We start from the raw sequence: 19,727 nt of genomic DNA, 5'->3' as shown, positions 1-19,727 counted from the left end.
TTTGACATTTCCAATGGACCAGCAGTGGAAACAACAACAAAATAAAGTAGGTCTGTACAGTACCCTAATCTTGAAGGTCTTTAGCCAACCACGTGCCCACGTGCTGACTTCAGGCATGCACTTGAGTGTGCTCCAGTTTGCTTTCGGCAGGTGTTTCAGTTGTGTTGCTTTCTGGAGACTCTCTGGACAGCTGAATCCACCCTGCTCTGAACCGAGATGGACTTAAGTGCAAGGTTTAAGTTGAGCACAGGCTCAAATGCTTCCCTGGATCAACGCCTGCAATCTTCGAGAGACGAGGCGGCGAGCCACCCCGAGCACACGTGCTTGCAGCTCATTACCAATGCAGGTGCGACGCTCTGCCCTTGGCAGCTCCACAGACCTCCTCGTGTGCCAATTACGGTTATCTTTAGCTCATTAAACGAAAGCAAGCTCATTGTTATCTTCCCTCGCCAACAGCATGAACATTCCTAATTGGGAAAAATGTATGGCTGCTCCCATTTGCATTTTTAATTTCTTTCATGGAGAAAGAATTGTTTAAATGATCCTTAACTCTTCCATTCAAAAGGTTGCTTTTCAATTCCATTATCCAATATGCTCACCAAGCTCTTTAGATCATACGCATTATGCATGCGAGTTGTAGTACGGTATACATCAGACCATCCATCTCTACTCATGCATATAGCACAGGGGGGCTATTTATCCAATGGGGAATAATGCCAAACTATTTTTGTCTGGAGAAGTTCTGTGCAACTCCAGCTCTGGCACTAGCAGCTGCCAGCTTGGACGGGGCCCAGGGAGCTGCAGCGAGAGATGTGGAGGCCTCATGAGCTTTTTTTTTTGGATTGTGGAAGATGCCAGCATGCCTCTGGCACCATCCTGCCTTGGCCAGCACCTTGCAGTGTTCAGTACATCCCTCCCATTCAACCACTGCAAACTCACCACGAACACAAGCCATGCAGGCAGCTCCTACATTTCCCCCAGAGCTGCCTACCATGGTTTCTGGTCAATAGGGCTCCATGCAGACCTCACAGTCTCTTCCTAAAAGAGGCTCAGCTGCACCTCACTGACTCCCAGCTGCTTGCAGTTCACACATTCGCTGCTCCGTTGCATCTGGGAATCAGTGCCCACATCAGTCTGGCCGAGTCCCTTTGGGTACAGCAAGGAGCAGCAGGATCCAGAAGACTCATTCAAACCCTGAGGTCTACTTCTGGGGTGCAACACATGTGCAGCTGCAGCTTGATGGTGCATCCATGGGGCCTTTGCCATGGAGGTCTCAGGCAATACATAAGCCAGCGTCCTCCTCTCCTGCACACAAAGCAGCGTGTGTCCAAAGGTCACCAAATGCTCACTGTCCATTGGGAAGCAGCATCAGGCTGTCATGGGGTAGCAGTGCGGTGGAGAGCTTCGAGTACTAATATGGCTGTTCTCGCTTGACTCCATCATTTGCTGGAAAAGTGGATGTAAAATGCCTTTCTCCACACCACACCTGCACTGCAATAACTCTGCATCTGCTGTCTGGGTGCACCTAAACGGGTCGTTTTCCTGTGTGTCAATCCCAGCAATGTGCCCTACAGCTAAAATAAGGAACGTAGCTGGAATCACAAATACCTCTGCTTCTGGAAGCAAGGTCTTAAGCACTCCCGCGACAACTGGCGTATGTCAAGGGTGACCAACAGCCAGAAAGCTGCAGTGGCATCTATAGATCTCAAGTCATCCCCTCCCACCCACCCCCAAATAAAATAAAATAAATCATTGCACCCCCTGAATGAGCTTCCGTTAATAAGGTGGTAATTCCATTGTGGCATGCTGATGATACCATCGGAAATCATGACAGCAAAGTAATTGCACACTTGCATGTTCAAAAGTCACCCTCTTATCTGACCCCTTCTCCAATTAGCTCCAGACACTGATGAACCACAACTCACTTGTTTAGGTTTCTACTGTCTCCACATGCATTCGTTAAGGGGGATGAATCATTATTCGCATCCACTTCCACCCGTTCTGAATGGAGCGGCCACGCTGCTTGAGCCTCAGCCTGGAGGGACACTGCGCTGGGGACCTCCGCGAGCATCCATGGCTCTGTCACACCGAGGCTACATCAGCCAAAATGCTGCTGCTGATGTATTCAAAAGGCTGAGCTGGTCCCAGACAGGGGGGCGTTTGCTACGGTCCCTGTTCCTGAAGAAACCATTGCCCTGGGTGCCTCCGTTTTGCAGAGAGCGGGCTCTCTCACAAGCCTTGCCGTTCTTTGACAAAGGCCTATTGCCGTGGCTGCTGAAACGCCTGCAGGAAGCCTTTAAGAGCAGGGGCTGATCATACTTGCTCGCCGGCCAGCTCGCTCATGCATGCTCCTCGAGGAAGGCTGCATCTTCAAGGGGGGACCTGGATTCTCTGGTGCAAGCGGTACCGGGGGCTGTATCTGCCTCTGCACTCACCTGAGCATCCAGCTCCTTCCAGCACCCAGTCGGTGCTGGTCCATAACCCATCCCATGCCCCCACTCAACATGGCAAGACCAATTCCTGAATATCAATGCCCTCTGCAAGGCCCTGCATTCAATCCTCTCCAGCTGGGCACCCCGAGCTCCCTGCCAGGCACGCAGCAGGGGTGAAGGAGAAGGACGATCATGGCACGTGTCCATCTAGAAGCTGCCTGCATATTTGGGCAGGGAGATGGGAATCAAGGGCAGAAGTTTCTCATTAAAAAAAAACAGGTCTCTTTAATATGTCCCAAGAGTGCTTCAGTGGGGCAGGAATAAGGACAAGAATATCAACAGGGAGGCATTTGAAGTCTATTGGGAACCTGGCATGGAGCAACTTATCCCTTACAGGAGAGCTGAGCAGACAGCGCTCTAGCGCTGAAGCCACCCCTTGCAGCAAAAAAACATGGGCACAGATGACAGGATTATTATCAGTCTTATTCCTCTTGGGGAAACTGAGGCACTGGGAGGATGAAGTGACTTTCCCAAACCCAGACAGAAAATGTGTGCAGGTTGAATTTGTGCCTCTCAGTCCATGGCTGAAGCACTACCTCGTCCTTCCCCTCTGCATGGCAGGTCCTGGCTGTGATTGGGGATTTCTGCCAACCCTGCACACAGAAGTTACCAGTCCTGTAGCTGCACCGCCAGATCCCACTGATCGCATCCCTTTCTGCCTCTTGGCAAAAGCTTTACACAGGACAAAACACTCGGGCTTGCCCAGGGACAGGGTGGACGTGCCAAGGGCCAAGTGCACTGGCTCCGAGCATGGTCCACGCCAAAACCCAACACCGAAACAGGGTCACCGCTGTCGCCTGGCCGCGAGACAGAGCTACAGTAACCTGGCTACACGGCAGGGCACGATGCCCGCCGGGGGCCGCATGCCAATCGACAACTGCTCGGGGGCATTTTGCATTCAGCACCGCTCCAAAAAAAAAATCGAGACTTTATGTGGGCCTGAGATAACATTCTCCTTAATCCCTTGCCAAACTTCCTGAGCTTCTTAACGTGGAACATTTTTCTCCAGCTTAGCTGTGCAGCCCGGCCCACCTCGGGGTCCTTTCATGTCAACAGCACTGCTGGCATGAGTAATCGCATGGATGAATTTGCTCTTTAGCTCTCGTGCACATGCCACATCCAGCTGAAGTTCGGCGATACCTCTCCAAAGCTACGCCGCCAATGTGCTCGGCTAAGATAAAAAATAAATGAATTCTTTCCCTGTTATGTGAGGGTTTTTAAATGCCCACACTTCCCCCAGAAACAAAGAGGCGAGCTTGTTTGCAGAATCGGTCTCACGCACTCCCACAAACTGCAGCACAGGGCTGTTTCCCCTCCATTTTCTTTTAGATAAATGTAAAGCTCAAGACAGGAGACAAATGAACAGCCGAGACAATCAATAACCCACTGCAAGAGCATTACCTTGCACCGGCGCTGCTCATCTTATCTCAGGAGCTCTGAATGCACCACCTGGGTAGGTACGTGCCCAAACTCCAGCTTTGCCGAAGGGACGGTGCAAGGGGGTGGGTGGGTACCCCGTGATCAGCCAGGCCATTGCCAGGGAGGACCACGGCAGACTTCCTGTGAGCGATAAGGGGGGGCACAACTGGGAAGGCTCCTAGTCCTTGCAAAGCAAGGGCTCAACCCTGCTCAAATGTCCCAGATGGAAATGAAATAGCTCCGGGGCAGGGGCAGGCTCCAATCAGTGCTCAAGTCAGGCTGTTATGTTGGTGCTTGCCCCCACCCACTTTGCCTCTGCTTTCTATGCCCATGCCCCCTCTATATCCCCATGCTCTGCCCTTCGTATGGGGCTGACTTGAGGTGCAAGATGGGCCCGTGCTCTATGTCTCCCCTCCTCCTCACACTATTAGAGCATGATAAACTATGCCCCTTTCTGCACTTTGCACTTCTTTCCTTGGGTACTTCATGCCCTGTGCAGGGGGCGAGAGCAGCGCACGAATGCATCTCGCCACACCTTTGCTTCTCCCCCTAACATCTGGGAGGAAGAGCCTCCCTCCCCTCCTCACAGCAGCAGCAGCAAGCTCGGAGGGGGAGCGTGTTGCTTAGGGGGGAACTCAGCGTAGCTGCAGCATCCAAAGCTGCACCATCCAGAGATGCAAAGCATCAGCATCCAAAGCAGATTTGCGGCCTGCTGGGCGACATTTGTCCCCTCACAAGAGGAAGATGCGGGGGTCCTGGAGTAGGAGCCCTGCGGCAGATGAGGCTGGGCGGCATGAGAGCTCTCCGCTCCCGTGGCTGGAGATAACCTCACTCCGCTATGCCCAGGCTTTGCACTGCCGCTGCCCGGGAAGCGTGAGGACACTGGACCTGCTGTCGCCACAACCGACTGGACCGCTGTGCAGCCGCAGCCTGTGCCAAACCCTGCGTGCCTCGAAGGGTTTTGGTGCTCTCACAGCCACCACTACAGAGCACATGTAAACCCTCCCATTTTTCCTAGGTTCAGCTGCTGGTGGATTTTTCTTAAAACATTTTCCTAGACGGGCAACAGGATCTAAAATGGACAAAGCCTGGGGCTGCCTTTTTATGTGCATTCATGGTCCAAACTGTTGCAGGAAAATAGGCCCTCCGCAGCGATAGGGTAGCATGTCTCTGTCTGAACAACCTGCTGATATTAGCTAAACGGATGCAGACTTTATTCACGGCAGTATTTCTATACTGACATATCCCCTACAATCCAGAGGGAATCCCATTTTAATTTTACAGTGATTTAATGACAATATTACATAGAAAATTAAGAGTTCACTCTTCAATAGCCAGTATGCTTTCATCTGACTAGCAGAAAGTGAGCCTTCAATAATCATCCTTTTAACAGAGCTGACTGTGTACACTGTAAAGCATTTATACCGATTTATTGGCTTTAATGCAAAATGTGCACATGCGAAATCATTCACCAGCATGGCTGCTTTTTCACAAATTGGAAGGTCTCATGTGTACCGTGCTGATCCCGCAGAGCGATGCCAGTGTCCTCCCACCCTTACCTATTTAAACCGAAAATACAATTTCTACTGTATTTCCATGGTAGGTAGAGGTGGTGCATTAGGACTCGCACTAGGAACAGCTGCCAGTCAATGTGCAATACCAAAAAGAGGGGCACCAATCTGACAGTGCTCTCCCAGGTAGGTTCAGCGATATCATGGACCCAGGTCCTGCAGCTAGAGGACAGATGGCCTGGGAGCTTTGCACGGGCACCAAGGATGGTAAGAGATGCTGGTTAGAGAAGCTATAGCATCTCCCACTTGATGCTCTCCTAATACCCACCCGAAGATCAACGCCGTCCCCTTAGCTACAGCATCGCAGTGGGGGCTTGCATTCAGCCAGCCACGCACTGAGACCCCCAATTCATTTCCAGCATCACTGTGTTCTGGTATTCAGTGCCCCATCTCACCAATACGAGCTGCAGCACTTCTTCCTAGATGCCTGCCCTTGCATTTGGCTGTGTAAAAAAAAAATACATATTGTTCAGATGTTCCCACCACATCTAATGATGCAGGTAGGTCTGTATAACTGACCATCACTACTTGCTCTTCTGCAAATTTCTGTATCACCTGCAGATATGCAATTCAGATTTTCTTCCAGTTCAGGGCACATTTGCCAAGAACGGGATGCATGAGAAGATAGCATCACATTATTATTATACCGCATGCTGTTCATTTGCCATGCTTCTGTAGAAAATCAGCCATTTCAAGGTACATTCTTGATTTCAAGGGAGCAAAAAATTGCAGCACGATCAGGACGGTTAACCCTTCGGTTCAGGTGTTGTGCCAAGAATGCAATCGTCACGGTCCGTGCAGCCTGCTCTTCCTTGAGGAGAAGAGAGCAGGAAGTGTTGGCTAACCAGACACCAGTCTGCGCTGCTCTCAAATGGATCCTAAAGATGACATCCCAAAATCCAAAGACTCTGTGAAGTTCAAGGGCCCCATGAGATTTTCGTACCTGTGTCCATGTGTCACCCCTGAGTTTCAGGGGCGCACAGGTAAGCTCTGCACAGGATGCAATCACCGGTGACTGCCAGCCCACCAACTCTGCATCATCCCCACTGTTACCAGGGCTGACCGTGCACCAAAACCCACCTCCTTTTTCAAGCTGCTGTGGTTTCCTAAAGACACCTGAGAGGCACATTTCTGCCCTCCAATACCAGGAATTGCTGTGGGGACTGGAGAGCAAGAGCATTCGGCACTGATTAAAGAAACCCAGAGTTGGAAATGGAGTCAAACCCTCTTGCACCAGGGCATAAACCCACTTCTGGTACTTGGGGCTTAGCAGGAGGAGGGGATGGGGAGGAGATGCAGCTATCCCATGATCAGACTGCTCCTCCGAGACAGCTCTCGCCAGCCGCTCTTACTCACGGGACCCAGGCGAGATGAACTACGGGTCCAACAAGGGCAGGCAGCTCCACACCTCACCTGGCATGACTTGGATGGAGGATAAAGATGTCTACAGGTAGTGATCGCTGTTCACTAGTGAATAGAAATAGCATCTGTGTCTGCCGGTGAACTTTCCATAGCACGGTATTTCACAAGAGCCATCTCCATATCCTCCTTAGTGCACAAGTGCAAGCCTACGGTGGGCCTCCAATATTAGTCATTTTAGAGTATCCAAGTAAGGAATGGGAACGCTTGTTTTGTCAAATTTAAAACCCATGCATAAGCCAGGGCTCTTCTACATAGAGCTCGTCGTAGTATTTTGGGGGCTTGAGCTCTGTTGGACTCTGGCAAAACAAGTCCTTGGTTTCTGTATTTGTTTTCTAATTATTACTTAATTCCCTGGGTAGCCATAGAGAGGCAATTGCTTTCAAACCCAAATGTTTATAATTGGTCAAATGAGCGTCTAATGTATTTAGATCTTGTTAACTTTTCCTTTAAAAACAATGGGTTAAGCGAGTGAAGAGAAAGTATTTCACAAACCCCAAACTCCTCGCAGTCTCCCCCACCTCTGACTGTCACGAGCACAACCCGGTCACGGGGGATCAGGGCTGAGGGTCAACCATACCACAAGTCCAAACGGCAAAGCAGAGGGTCACCATATGGGGCATGAGTCCTAAGGTATCATGGCAGGGCCAAGACAGGTTCATGGTCAAGGTCAGGCTAGGCATCTGGATCTGGAGAGCTCAGAAGACACAACAGGGCAAGCGGGAAGGCAGTATTGGGGTCCAAGGCACGAACAGGGCACAAGGGTCAAAGGTTGGAGCAAGGCAGGAGGGTCCAAGGCAGCGGTGAGACAGGAGAGTTTGTGACAAAGGTGCTACAACTATTAGCAGGATACTGCCCCAGGACAAGGCAGGAGGGTTTTTACAGCCCACCCATCACGGACCAGTGACCTCCACTGGTTCCCCTGTGACACATGCTCCCCCATTAGGACCTCCAGGCCAGCCCTGGCTGGGCCGGACCCAGCACCCAGCACCCAGCCAGCTGCTTGGTGCTGCTGCAGCCCAAGCCATTGCCTTTGAGCCCTGAAGACCTGGGTTTGAGCTCCCAGCCTCCTGACACTCGTCCTGGGGAAGCAGACTGCAGACGGCAGCACCTTCCCCTGCACTGCAACCAAGGACACGGGCGCTCGTTGGAGATAAGGGACCAGATTCTCTTTCTGCTTCAGCCAATTTGCACGTTTCTTGCAGAGCCCAGGAGGCCGGCGTTGCATCTCCTGCCAGTGCTCTGCACACATGAGCCAGGCACTAAGGGCCAAGATGCTGGCTGCACTTCGGTCAGCATCCGAGCATGCACTGGCAAGGGCTACAGCCTAAAGTTTCAAGCTCAGGGAGTCTGAACAGCATCCAGGTGTTGTCTCTTTCTTGGGGTCTCCCAGCACCCCCATCCAAGGGCTGCCGCCTTGCCGTCTCTCCTGAGATCTGAGGTCTACAACCCGGCTCCTAACCCTAGAGTCAAGTCTCAGCTCCTCAGAGTCCCACCAAAGTCCACGCTCTCTCACATTCCCACCAAAAGCAGGTGCTTCCTGGGTAGGAATAGTGCTCTGTCTCTTTAAGAGAACATCTGGAGCCGTTTGCTTTTGTTACACAGACAGGCTGGGATTGCTGGGACAGACAGAGCTGAGCTCCAGCTGTTGTAAAGAGCTGTTTGCAAAACATTTGTAGAGTCTTTCTTAAAAATAAGAAACACTATTTGCTTTTATTAAGAAGGCGTGCTTCCTAACAGCATTCATCATTACACGGCAAAGGAAGTGAAGAGGACAATAAGAAACTGCCAAAGAGATGGAAGTATCTGAAAACCCTCCAAGGAGCTGAAACTCTCGGGTAAAGCTGCTGAATCATGAAAAAAGTTTAAACAACTTTGCACATATACATGCAAGCAACAGGGTATGAAGTAATGGGGGATGAGCAGAAAAATAGCTGTATTCCTGCGCATAGCCAGACCTGAGGCTGTTGATGTCTTTAATAGCATGCAGCTAAACTAGGATGAGAAAAACAGCTATGTGACTGTATTACAGAAGTCTGTAGAACATTGCATACCAAAAACAAGTGAGACATTTGAGAGAGACAAGTTTCATACAAGAATGCAAAAAAGTGGGTGAATCCTTTGAGGAATTCCTAACAGACCTGATGCTGATGAGCGAGGGCTGCAACTTCGGGCAGCTAACTGAGTCTATCATACGGGATCAGACTGTAATAGGAATAGCAGATTTGAACCTACAGAAAAGACTCTTGGAGGATGTGGATCTGACCTCAGACAAAGCAGTGAGTGCATGCCAGGCAGCAGAAGTTACTCTCCATAGTCTACAAGTAATGGCAGGAAAATCAGAAACAGCTACAGTAGACCAAGTAAACGGCAAGCAAAAGGACTATCAAGGAGAAAACAAAAAGCAAGCAAGGAGAGCTGGAAGAGGAATGAGGTTACAGGTGAAAGAGTACCAAATTGCAAGAAATGTGGACTCGAGCACCCAAACAGGCAATGCTCTGCACTAGGAGAACAGCGTGATGCATGCAAGCGATACAACCATTTTGCAGTCTGCAACTCGGAGCTGCAAACACACAGAAGACGCCAGATAATGGAAGGGTCGTTAATGCAAGATGGACACAGGCGCTTGGGTCAGTGTGCTTACAGAACTGAGTGTTGACCATTAAAACAAAGTTAAAGTTAAGTTGGTTCAGTTAAAACAAAAACCAAACTGGATCACTGGTAAAAATGTGAAACTAAGAGCTTACAATGGGAAGATGATTCCCACCAAAGGAGTATGTGAACTACAGGTAAATGTTAAGGATCAGATTGAACTGATTGTTTTTGTAATAGCCATAGGAAATACTATGCCAATACTGAGGCTAAAAACCTGCCGGGATTTGGATTGTATATATGATACCAAATGCCAAGGACACACTTGTAGAAGATCAATATTCTGATGCTTTTGAGGGCATTAGTAAATTGGAAACTGAATATAAAATGGAGTTGGCAGAACCCAATTATCCGGTCTTGCATGCCACAAGAAAAGTTCCTATAGCCATCAAAAGGAGACTAAAAGAAGAGCTGAACTAATTGGTGTCATTGAAAATAAGTGACAAAGTAGAAGAACCCACTGAATGGGTACATTCGTTAGTAATTGTAGAAAATAAAAATGGGACACTAAGATTACACTTAGATTCAAAAGATCTTAATAAATATGTAAAAAGAGAGCATTTTCCATTGCCTATGAGAGAGGATATATCTAGTGAAATGGCTGGTGCTAAATATTTTTCAATTCTGGACACATCCTCAAGATTTTGGCAGGTTCCTTTAGATGAAAAAAGCTCAGTGCTATGCACTTTTAATACACCATTTGGGAATACTGCTTCTGCAGGCTCCTGTTTGGCCTCAAATCAGTACCCGAAATCTTTCCCAGGAAAGTGCAGCAGATCTTTGATGGAGTATCTGGTGTCAAGGTGTACCTGGATGACATCTTTGTAAGGGGAAAAACCAAAGAGGAACATGATTTGAGGCTACAGAAAGCCCTCAACAGGGCAAGGGTAGCAGGACTGAAACTTAATAAGCAGAAATGCAAATTTAGAGTTAAAGAAATCCCTACTTGAGGGAGCAAATATCAGGACATGGGGTGCAAACAGATCCTGAGAGAATATGGGCAATATCAAACATGCCACCCCCACAAGATAAAGGAGGCTCCTGGTTATGGTCACCCAGGTAGGTAAGGATATAGAAAACCTCGCAGAGCACACCAGCAAACTGAGCGCGCTACTCCGTGGACACTGGATGCCAACACGGACAAAGAATTTGCAAAGTTAAAAAAAATATTGAAACAGCTCCAGTCCTCATGTGTTTTGACAGTAAAAGAGAAACCAAATTGTCCAGAGATGCCTCAAAAGAGGGCATTGGGGCAACCCTATTGCAAAGGTCTGGTGATCACTGGAGTCCAGCGGTGTGTGCATCCCCGAGCCCTTACAGAAACACAGATAGAGAAGGAGGCTTTGGTTCAGGTGCATGGGTGCAAAAAAATCATGGTTTTTTGTGGCAGAAACGGACCACAAACCTCTGGTCACCATTGCAAGAAAGAGGCTAGCTAATATACCTCCCAGACTACAGAGACTTTTTTTTCCAGTTACAATGATATAATTTGAAATTAGAATAAAAGCAGGCAAAGACCTAGTGATTGCAAATACTTTGTCTAGGGTGGCTGACAACACTGTTGCTGGAAAGGAATCTGACATTGTGCATGGAAATGGGATAAAAACATATTACCCGGTATTGGATGAGGTTACTGCAAAAGGTCATCAAAGCTATCACCATTGCATGGCCTGGCCATTATATACCAAGTCCATATTTTCAGTTTAGAGCAGAGCTCTCAGTGATGGATGGTGTTTTATTCAAGGGTCACAGGACAGTATTACCTAAAGCACTACAAGCAGATATGATTAAGCAAATACACGAGGGTCATCTGGGCATTGAAAAATGCAAAAGGAGGGCCAGGGAGGTGTTATATTAGCCACTCATGAGTAGTCAGATTGAAAATGCTGTACCTAAATAATTTTTTTTTTGAAAAAATCTAGCTGGTCTGATAAGAGAGATCACCTCTGCCACGAGCTCCGATTCCTTTTGCCTCTGAACCAATATGGCTACAACCTGGATACCTGGTGCATATCTGTGACATATGCCAAAAATACCAGCCTAAGAATAAGAAGGAACCAGTGTGAATAGACAATGATATTCAAGAGGCATGGTGCAAAGTGGGAATTGATTTGTGTGCACTAGCTGGCAAAGATTATCTCTTGGTTTTAGATTATTTTTCTCACTATCCTGAAGTTGCTTTATTGACCGACAGGACTGCACAGCAGATTATACTGCATCCGAAATCAATCTTTTCCAGACATGGATTTCCACACAGGGGTATGTCTAACAATGGCCCCCAGTTTTGGGGGCACACATTTAAAAAAATGTGCACAGGACTATGGTTTCCAGCATGTTGCATCGAGCCTGAGTTACCCACAGTCTAATGGGCTTGTGAAAAATGGTGTTAAAATAATAAAATGATTATTAAAGAAAGCCAAGGATTCGGGTGGTGATCCATAACAGGTCAGCTCCTCTAGCACACGGCCTGTCCCCTGCTGAGATTTTATTTAACAGAAATAGAGAACAAGGTTACCCGACACGCCTGACACTGATTTGCACAGGTATAAGCACCAGGCCACAGCTAAACAAAAACCATCCTATGACAAAGGGTCCTGGGCATTGCAGACCCTGAAGCCCAATGATGCAGGTCATATTTATTTAGAGTGGTGATGGCTGGGACCAGAAAGCATGGGTTATTCATAAGGTTGCTCCCTGATCTTATGACATATTGACTCAGGATGGACAGGGGTTTTGACACAAGAGGAGACATTTCCAACACATTCCTGCACAAGGGGAGGAGGATAGGAGGAGAAAGCAACTGGAGACTACGCAGGAGCAGACTCAGGAAAGTTGCTCAGAGGAGAACAGACCCCGCTTCGGTCACCGAGGGGCACCACGCGGATCAAACAGACTATGCTGAGCACCACAAACACTGACTGTTAGTGTTATAATGTAATTTCTTTTAAAAGATATGGTGTTAAAGTTGTGCTGCAGTTAGAAAGCTAGATGTTTGAAAAGGGGAGATGTGGGAATAGTGCGCTGTCTCTCGGATAGCTCTCCCACAGCCCCACCAAAAGCAGGCGCTTCCTGTGTAGGAATAGTACGCTGTCTCTTTAAGAGAACATCTGGAGCGGTTTGCTTTGTTATAGAGAAGGGGCTGGGATTGCTGGGACAGACAGACCTGAGCTCCAGCTGTTGTAAAGAGCTGTTTGCAAAACATTTCTAGAGTCTCGCTTAAAAATAAGCAACAATATTTGCTTCGATAAAGAAGGTGTCCTTCTTAACAGCGCCTGGTTACCAGTTTAATACTTCAGAAGAGGGAAGCCACAGTGTTTTTCCTATAGCATGAAGCCCAGGAACAGCCCGGTCCCTGCCCCAGGGGTCCCGGGGCTCAGGAAGGCAAAGCTCCCTGGGGCAGGGGGCTCGCCTTCAGCTCGAGCTGCTGAAGCTGGCCGGAGAGGCCGTATGCTTCACTTCCCTGCCCTGTCATGTCTTTCCTTCCCCTCCCTTCGCATTTTTCATTGAATAAATTATTTAGCAAGAGAAACATCATGCATCCACATCACCAGGTTTTGAAGCCCCAAACGACGGGCTGAAATGCCACGGAGAGATGACAGCTCCTGAATCAAGCAGCAACACGCGCTGCTTGCACGGTGATGCAAAGCAGGGTCCAGCCCCACGGGAAGTGCCCACCAGCCGCAGCGTTTGCCCTGGACCGGACTCCACGGCAGCACCTGCCCTCTAACCGTCCAGGATGTCAACGAGCCTTTCCAGGTGCCGGGGCTGTGGTGTCAAGTGAGACGCAGGCGGCACGGAGCAGAGGTGGAACAAGCAGTTTCTGTTCCCTGGAAAGCTGCGGACTCTGGAAATCAGTGCCCAGGGATGGCACCCCGATCGCCCACCCTGGAGATGCTGAAGGTGCAGAGCTCGTGTGCTGGTGCTCTGCCCAGGGGTGAGTTTCATTGTGCAAATGTTCACAACCGACTCCCAGGAGTGGACATCTTTGCCCACACCTGCACTTCCATCACCGCAGCACGCCCCGCACTGCTGGCACATGCACTGCATTGGGGGCTGGTAATTATTAATTTCCTCCCCTCGGCCTGGCTAGCATCAGTGAGCTAAACCCACAGCAGGCGAGACACTCCCCAAACTACTGTATCGACCCGGACCTCAGGCTGCCCAACAGATGACGTGAGTGTGCATGCACACGCGTGCGTTCAGTCGAAGACCGACAAAACGGGATGTGAAAACAATAAAACACGAGCCTCAGCCTTGTCTTTTCCCACTAAACTACCAAACAATTGAAGACAACGTGGAAGTTATTCAATTATGCATGTTGAAATGACCCAAACAAAAGATGCATTCGTGCAAACCAGGCAGACTTCTTTCACCTCTCCCAGGTGGCAGGTGCTGGTGAAGAGGTGGCCAAAGAAACCTTGGTACAACCAAATCCTTCCCAACTTCCAGCACAGCTGCTCTGGGAGGAGATGCATGGCTTCAATACAACCGACAGCTGAGAGGAGCAAATTTTGGGATGCTTAATTCTGGATGGGACCCTGCATGTCCAAGTCTAACTAGCTGTAGGAATGCCGTCAGATTCCTCCGTAGAATTTAAACTTCACTTACTACGGATCAGCTGGTCAGCCTCTCAGGATATTGGTAATTCTGCACTATTTCTTCATACCTAAGGCATTTCAGAGTCGATGCGATTCTGCGCTCCATCTTCTCAAGAGGAACTCTTTTTTTTTTTCCCCTAACCTTTTCCATCCAGGCCTAATTACAGCTGGTAGGCTGAAATTTCTCACATTGTGCTAGGACACAGTGTGCATTCACATGCTGTGCTTTTTTAAAGTGATTCTCTTTTATATCAATTTAATGCAAGGCAGAAGAATCACTGCAACACCTGCTCCATGCTGGCAACTCTCAGGATACTCGGTACTTTACAGAAACCCCCAGCTCCTGGAGACAGTTGCTAACATGATAATCTCAGCTTTCTTTGAAAAGTAAGTTGCCAACAGAACTGGCTGGGAACTGACATTTCCATTCGGTGGGAATTCTGAAATCTGGAGGAAAAGAAATCAATCCAAATCAGATGAAAAGCCAGCACTGTGCAACTTCCCGTGAGAGAGAAATCTGGAAAATGCCTACTGGGGTCTATCAAAACTTTTACATTTCCATAGTGTCAAAACATTTGTTTCATTTCAACTTTTCTATATCGTATAAAATCATAGAATCGTAAAAAATGAGGGTTGAAGGGAGCTCAGGAGGTCACATCCAGTCCAACCCCCTGCTCAGAGCTGGACCAGCCCCAACTACATCATCCCAGACAAGGCTTTGTCTACCTGGGTCTTAACCGCCTCCAAGGATGGAGACTGCACCACCTCTCTGGGTAACCTGTCCCAGTGCTTCACCACCCTCCTCGGGAGAAAGTATCATATCACATCATCTCACATGTCATATTACATTAGGTGTTACATGCATTGCATGCATAATGTTAAACATAATCGATAGAAAATCCTGTTTCCAATGATACAGCAGAAACAAAAAATGTTGACCAAGTGGAAATGAAACTTTCCAACATTTCCCTATTGAAAAAAAATCTCAAAGGCAACCTATTTTGCAAAACCTTTCCATTTAAATGACACTATTTTTGGAGGGAAGCTGTTCCAGCAGAAGTTGTTTGATCAACTCTCCGTTCCAGTCACCATGGTTGCAAAGAGTACCTTGAAATTGTGCCTGAAGTAAACCCCAGGTGTTCATAAAACAGAAGGCAAATCAAAAGTATTATTTTTTTAAAACAACATCATGGCAGGGAGGGTCATCTCAGGATTTTTTTAAGGTCTGGGATCTTTAACTGCTGCTTGCTTACCCGCTACTTTCCCACCAATGTAATGCACCCCCTCGTGCGAAGCATCTGTTCGGTAGGACGGGAGGCCGGCCGTTGTGCTCCTACATCCAGAGAAGTGGGGATCAGCATCTGTACTAACAAATAGAGAGGATAATGCAATGGTGTGAGGCATTACAGGTAAAGTGAGACTCAGGCCAGATGAGCTACTTGCTTGTGGTCGTGCGGAGTCTGAGACAGCGCTGGTCCCTGAGCCACAAAGACATCTTTTGTCCCGCATGAGATGAGGATGCACAGAGCTGCTTTTCTTTCCCCAGAAGCCTTGCATAGTCAAGCAGGCAACACTTGAGGGAACGATTAGGGTTAGGGTCTATCCTTAAGGCCTCTCTAGAGATGCGCTGGGAGAGCAGAGTGAGTTGTGCAGGAGCTGCTGCGAGGGGTGAAGGCAGTCTGCCAGTAGCAGTGCTGGGCTGCTTTCGGGCATGGATTTCCTTTGCATTTACCAGCGCAAATGTTGGGGAAGAGAGTTCATCTCTAACACTCTCAAAGCCAAACCTCCATAACGCCCCTTTGTGCTTGTGCAAGCTCACACCTTCCACTGGGCTAAATGGCTCCAACTGTGCATGCAAGGGGGTTTCCGCTTGCAGGGAGATGGGACCTGCCACCTCCTCTGTGATTCACTGGTTTGTGCCTGCAGCTCTCCTAACGACAGGCATGACCAGAGCTTAACAACCGCCACGGCATTCAACAGGCCCGGTCCGAACCACGGCAGCCTGCGGTCCAGGCTGCCTCGCTGCGGGCACCGTTACCGCAGAGCCGAGGAGGATCTTAGCACGGCGCATGCTGGAAGCACAGACCTCCACATCTCTTCCTTCAAAAAACCCAGGTCAAGGCCTGCATGCAACAATCTCCCTGGGAAATCATTTTAAAATAAACTTCCCATGCAAAGGCACGAGGCCGGGCAGTGGCTGCGTATGCCTCCTGTCTGCAGGATCTGTCCAGTAACCGGTTCCTAAATCTCTTATTGCTTGCCATGTGCTGGCAGCTGTGCTCACCCTTCGGCAGGGCTGTCGACTGCTGCAGCCGGAGCAAAAACAAGCCAGTCCCGGCGGGAAGACATTCGCTCACCCAGCCTTTACCCTGCGTGCTTGGCCAGCCACGATGATTGTGAGCACCTCTCGGGCAGACAGAGCATCATAAACCCGAACAAACAGGTGCAGTCCTGGCCCAGTGGGGAACACAGTAATGCAGCCTGCAACTGGAGCTGCTGAAAGATGAGCTGTGGGACCCGAGCCAGGGTTTACCCCTGAACTGTCTCTCCGTGTGGGTGCAGAGAAGGAGGCAGATGAAGTGCTCCTGCTGGACCAAACAGCCACATCACATCACAGAAACAAAGCAGGGAAGGGGACGGTGACTTCCCCACCTGCCTACTTGACTTTGGGCCAACTCTCCATCCACGCCGAGGGATGCAGGAGCCTCACAACAGGTCACCCTAAAGGCCAATGCCATCTCTGTTGGTTGGCAAATCCCGTTCACACCACATCTGTTCAGTCTGTAGTGTACAAGGGCTGGTGTTTTCCTCCGTGACACAGGCTCTGGCCTCCTTTTTAGTTGAAAGTGTGATGGGGAGATGCTTCTATCTCATTTACCTGCCTCGGCTCTACGTGCCCGTCAGCCGGGCAACATCCATGCAACATCCCGGAGCACAAAGACCCCAGCTCTCAGGGACTGCCAGCTGCACAGAGCACAAAACAGCACTGCTTCCACCACGCTTTACAGATGCCACGTGGAGAAGCTGCTGCCCGCCGTCCTGCATTGTCTCCTCCAAGCGCTTCCTGAAGGTTAATGCCCCCTCCTTCGTTATGGTCCATCAGGACTGGTCATTTGGCCTGGACCAGACTGCTCAAGTGAATGCACAGACTGCACTGCACATCACTGGGCACCGTGCTATGTGAGCTCTTATACCAGACCCATCTTGGTAAGACCTGACCCCAAACTCCCTGTGTACACATTCATGCATGTGCCTTAGATCCTGAGCATTTAGTTTAGTACAGTCAGGCCTTGATTTACACGGCGGTTACGTTCTTGAAAACACCGTACAAATAGAAATCATGTAAAAAGTTACCCAGGGTCTATGGGAAACAAGGGTTTAGGTTCCAGATGTGGCCGATAATTTGGCCAATAAATTCCTGTGCGTGCGTGCAGCCACAAGCGTGCAGCACGCAGACAGTGAGGAACCGAGCCCAGCAGTGTGGAGAGCTGTGTGCAGCTGGTAAGTCCATTGGGATGTAAGGGAAGGGGCACAGGGGGGCAAGATCAATGCCCCCCGTGATGGGGGAGGAGTGGGGCAGCGGCAGGGGCTGCCCAGCCGGGGCGAGGTGGGTGACTCCTGCCACTGCATGCACCCTGGGAGGGCCCGGGGGGGAGGTGCCCCTTGATCTGCACAGGGTGGGGTGGGCGGGCTGCAGCTGTGGGCTGGAGCTGGGGCTGCACCGAGCTTTTCTCAGTGGGGCTGGGTTCCGGGAGGGTGGCGGCGGCCCTCAGAGGGGACTATGGGTGGGGCTGCAGCCACCCCAAATTTCACCATAGCCTCCCCGCCATAGTCCCATTCGAGTGCCGCCACTCGCCCCGAGCTCAGCCCGGCTCAGCCCCTGCTCAGAAGAGCCCCACGCAGCCCCAGTTCCAACCCACACCTGAAGCCTGCCCCGCCCCACGCAGATCCAGGGGGCACATGCCCCCCTATGCCCTCCTGGGGGGTGTGCAGCAGCAGGAGATGCCGCCCCCCCCCACACACACACACACACTCCCCAGATGAACTGCGGCTCTGTCCCACACCCAACCTGCCCTGCCCTGGCAGGGCAGTGCCTGCCCCAGCCCCTGCCCCACTCCCTCCCTCACTGCGGGGGGTATTGATCTGCCCCCCCCATGCCTCTTCCCTCCCCCCACCCCTTCCACCACAACACAACACACTTACCGGCTACACTGAGAGCAGCATGGAGGAAACGACCAGCTGATCCTAGACGCATCTGCAATCATGCTGCACTGTGTAAAAGTGAGTCCATACTGTGTACAAAAATAAAGGGTCACAATTAATTAACCGTGCATAGCTGAAACCATGCAAAAACACGGTGTAAATCGAGGCCTGACTGTACTAACTAAATGTGCAGAACATGAAGTTACTGCGCAGTAGTGCTGGCACATGGTTATTTAGTGACGCTTACTGCGCATTAGCCTAATACCAGTCCACAGTAGGCTATGTGGCAGACTTACCATTGCAGCCCAGCCTACCCGGGCTTGGAGAATCTCTGCTGCGATTGGTGGAGCACATCTACCAATCAGGTAATTGCTGGGAGGGGCTTACCCCATGCCCTGCCTGTGGGGGAGGGGGAGCGAAGAGCCCCAGACCTGATTGAAGCCTACACTTTGCTGATCCAGCAGCACTCCAGGGGTGGAGCCTCCAGAGCGTATAAAAGGAGCAGCGTGCCCAGCACATGGCAGATGCATTGAGGGATGGAGAAGGGAGTGGGGCAAAGAAGAGCTGGCGTGAGCAGGCCAGCGGGGCAGTTCCAGTTGCCCTGAAGAGCCCCTCGAAGACGCATCTTGCTGGACCCAGAGCAGTGGATGGCATCCGTCCCTGGAGATGCATGGAGCGGTGCATGGGGCGAGACCCTGGGAGCTGCATGAGGCAGCTTGGATCTCCAACCACTCGGTGCATGCAGCGGTGCACGCAGCCCAGACCCTGGGAACGGCGTGAGGCCGCTCGGGTCTGCAACCCCTGGCACGCAGCCATGGAACCTGGTACAGATGGCGCTGCACGGAGGGTCCTCATGGACAGAGACCCTGGGAGGTGCACAAGGCAGCTTGGGTCTGTAACACCCCCCCCCCCCCCCGGTGTGCAGCTGGGATCTGGAGCCAGCAGTGCAGTCCGGCAGGACCTAGACCCTGGGAGCTGCACAAGGCAGCTCAAGTCCATCTTTTCCTGGCATGTAGCCGGGACACCCACCCATGCTCGGTGCACAACTGGTCCCAGGCGGGGACCTGAGCCTCAGAGCTGCAGAAGGCAGCCCGAACCCCCAACAGCGAGCAGCATGCAGAGCCCTTGGTGCCCAGAGTGGGGCACAGGCAGTGAGGGGGTAGGCGGCCCTGCAAGAGCCAGAGGCCTGCGTCTGCATCAGCAGGAGGAGCCCCTGCCTGGGTGACACAGACTCCACCTCACACAGACAAGCTGTGACTTACCAAGGAAAGGGTTCCCGCAGGGGAGGCAGCCCTTGGAGGGCACTAACAGATGGAGAGAAGGTGCCCAGTCAGGCCCAAGAGGGGCTGGGAGCATTGGTCCCTCTTTCCCCC

General features: G+C 50.5%; 1 long non-coding RNA gene across 2 annotated transcripts in view; it reads right to left on the bottom strand.

The window, feature by feature from the left end:
* Positions 1 to 19,243, bottom strand: part of LOC132248887 (uncharacterized) — a 62,971-nt gene extending 43,728 nt beyond the window's left edge. Inside the window, exons 1-2 of one of the 2 annotated variants that reach the window (XR_009460343.1) lie at positions 18,355 to 19,243; positions 15,405 to 15,517 (exon numbers count right to left, since the gene is read on the bottom strand). This is a non-coding gene — a long non-coding RNA (uncharacterized LOC132248887). The remainder of the gene's footprint in view (positions 1 to 15,404; positions 15,518 to 18,354) is intronic. The other variant, XR_009460344.1, reaches the window with a different exon arrangement.
* Between the last annotated feature and the right edge of the window lie 484 nt (positions 19,244 to 19,727).

This window comes from Alligator mississippiensis, chromosome 2 (assembly GCF_030867095.1).
Source record: "Alligator mississippiensis isolate rAllMis1 chromosome 2, rAllMis1, whole genome shotgun sequence".
NCBI lineage: Eukaryota > Metazoa > Chordata > Crocodylia > Alligatoridae > Alligator > Alligator mississippiensis.
The sequence above is the reverse complement of the archived record's forward strand: the minus strand, read 5'-3'. Positions and strand labels throughout refer to the sequence as shown.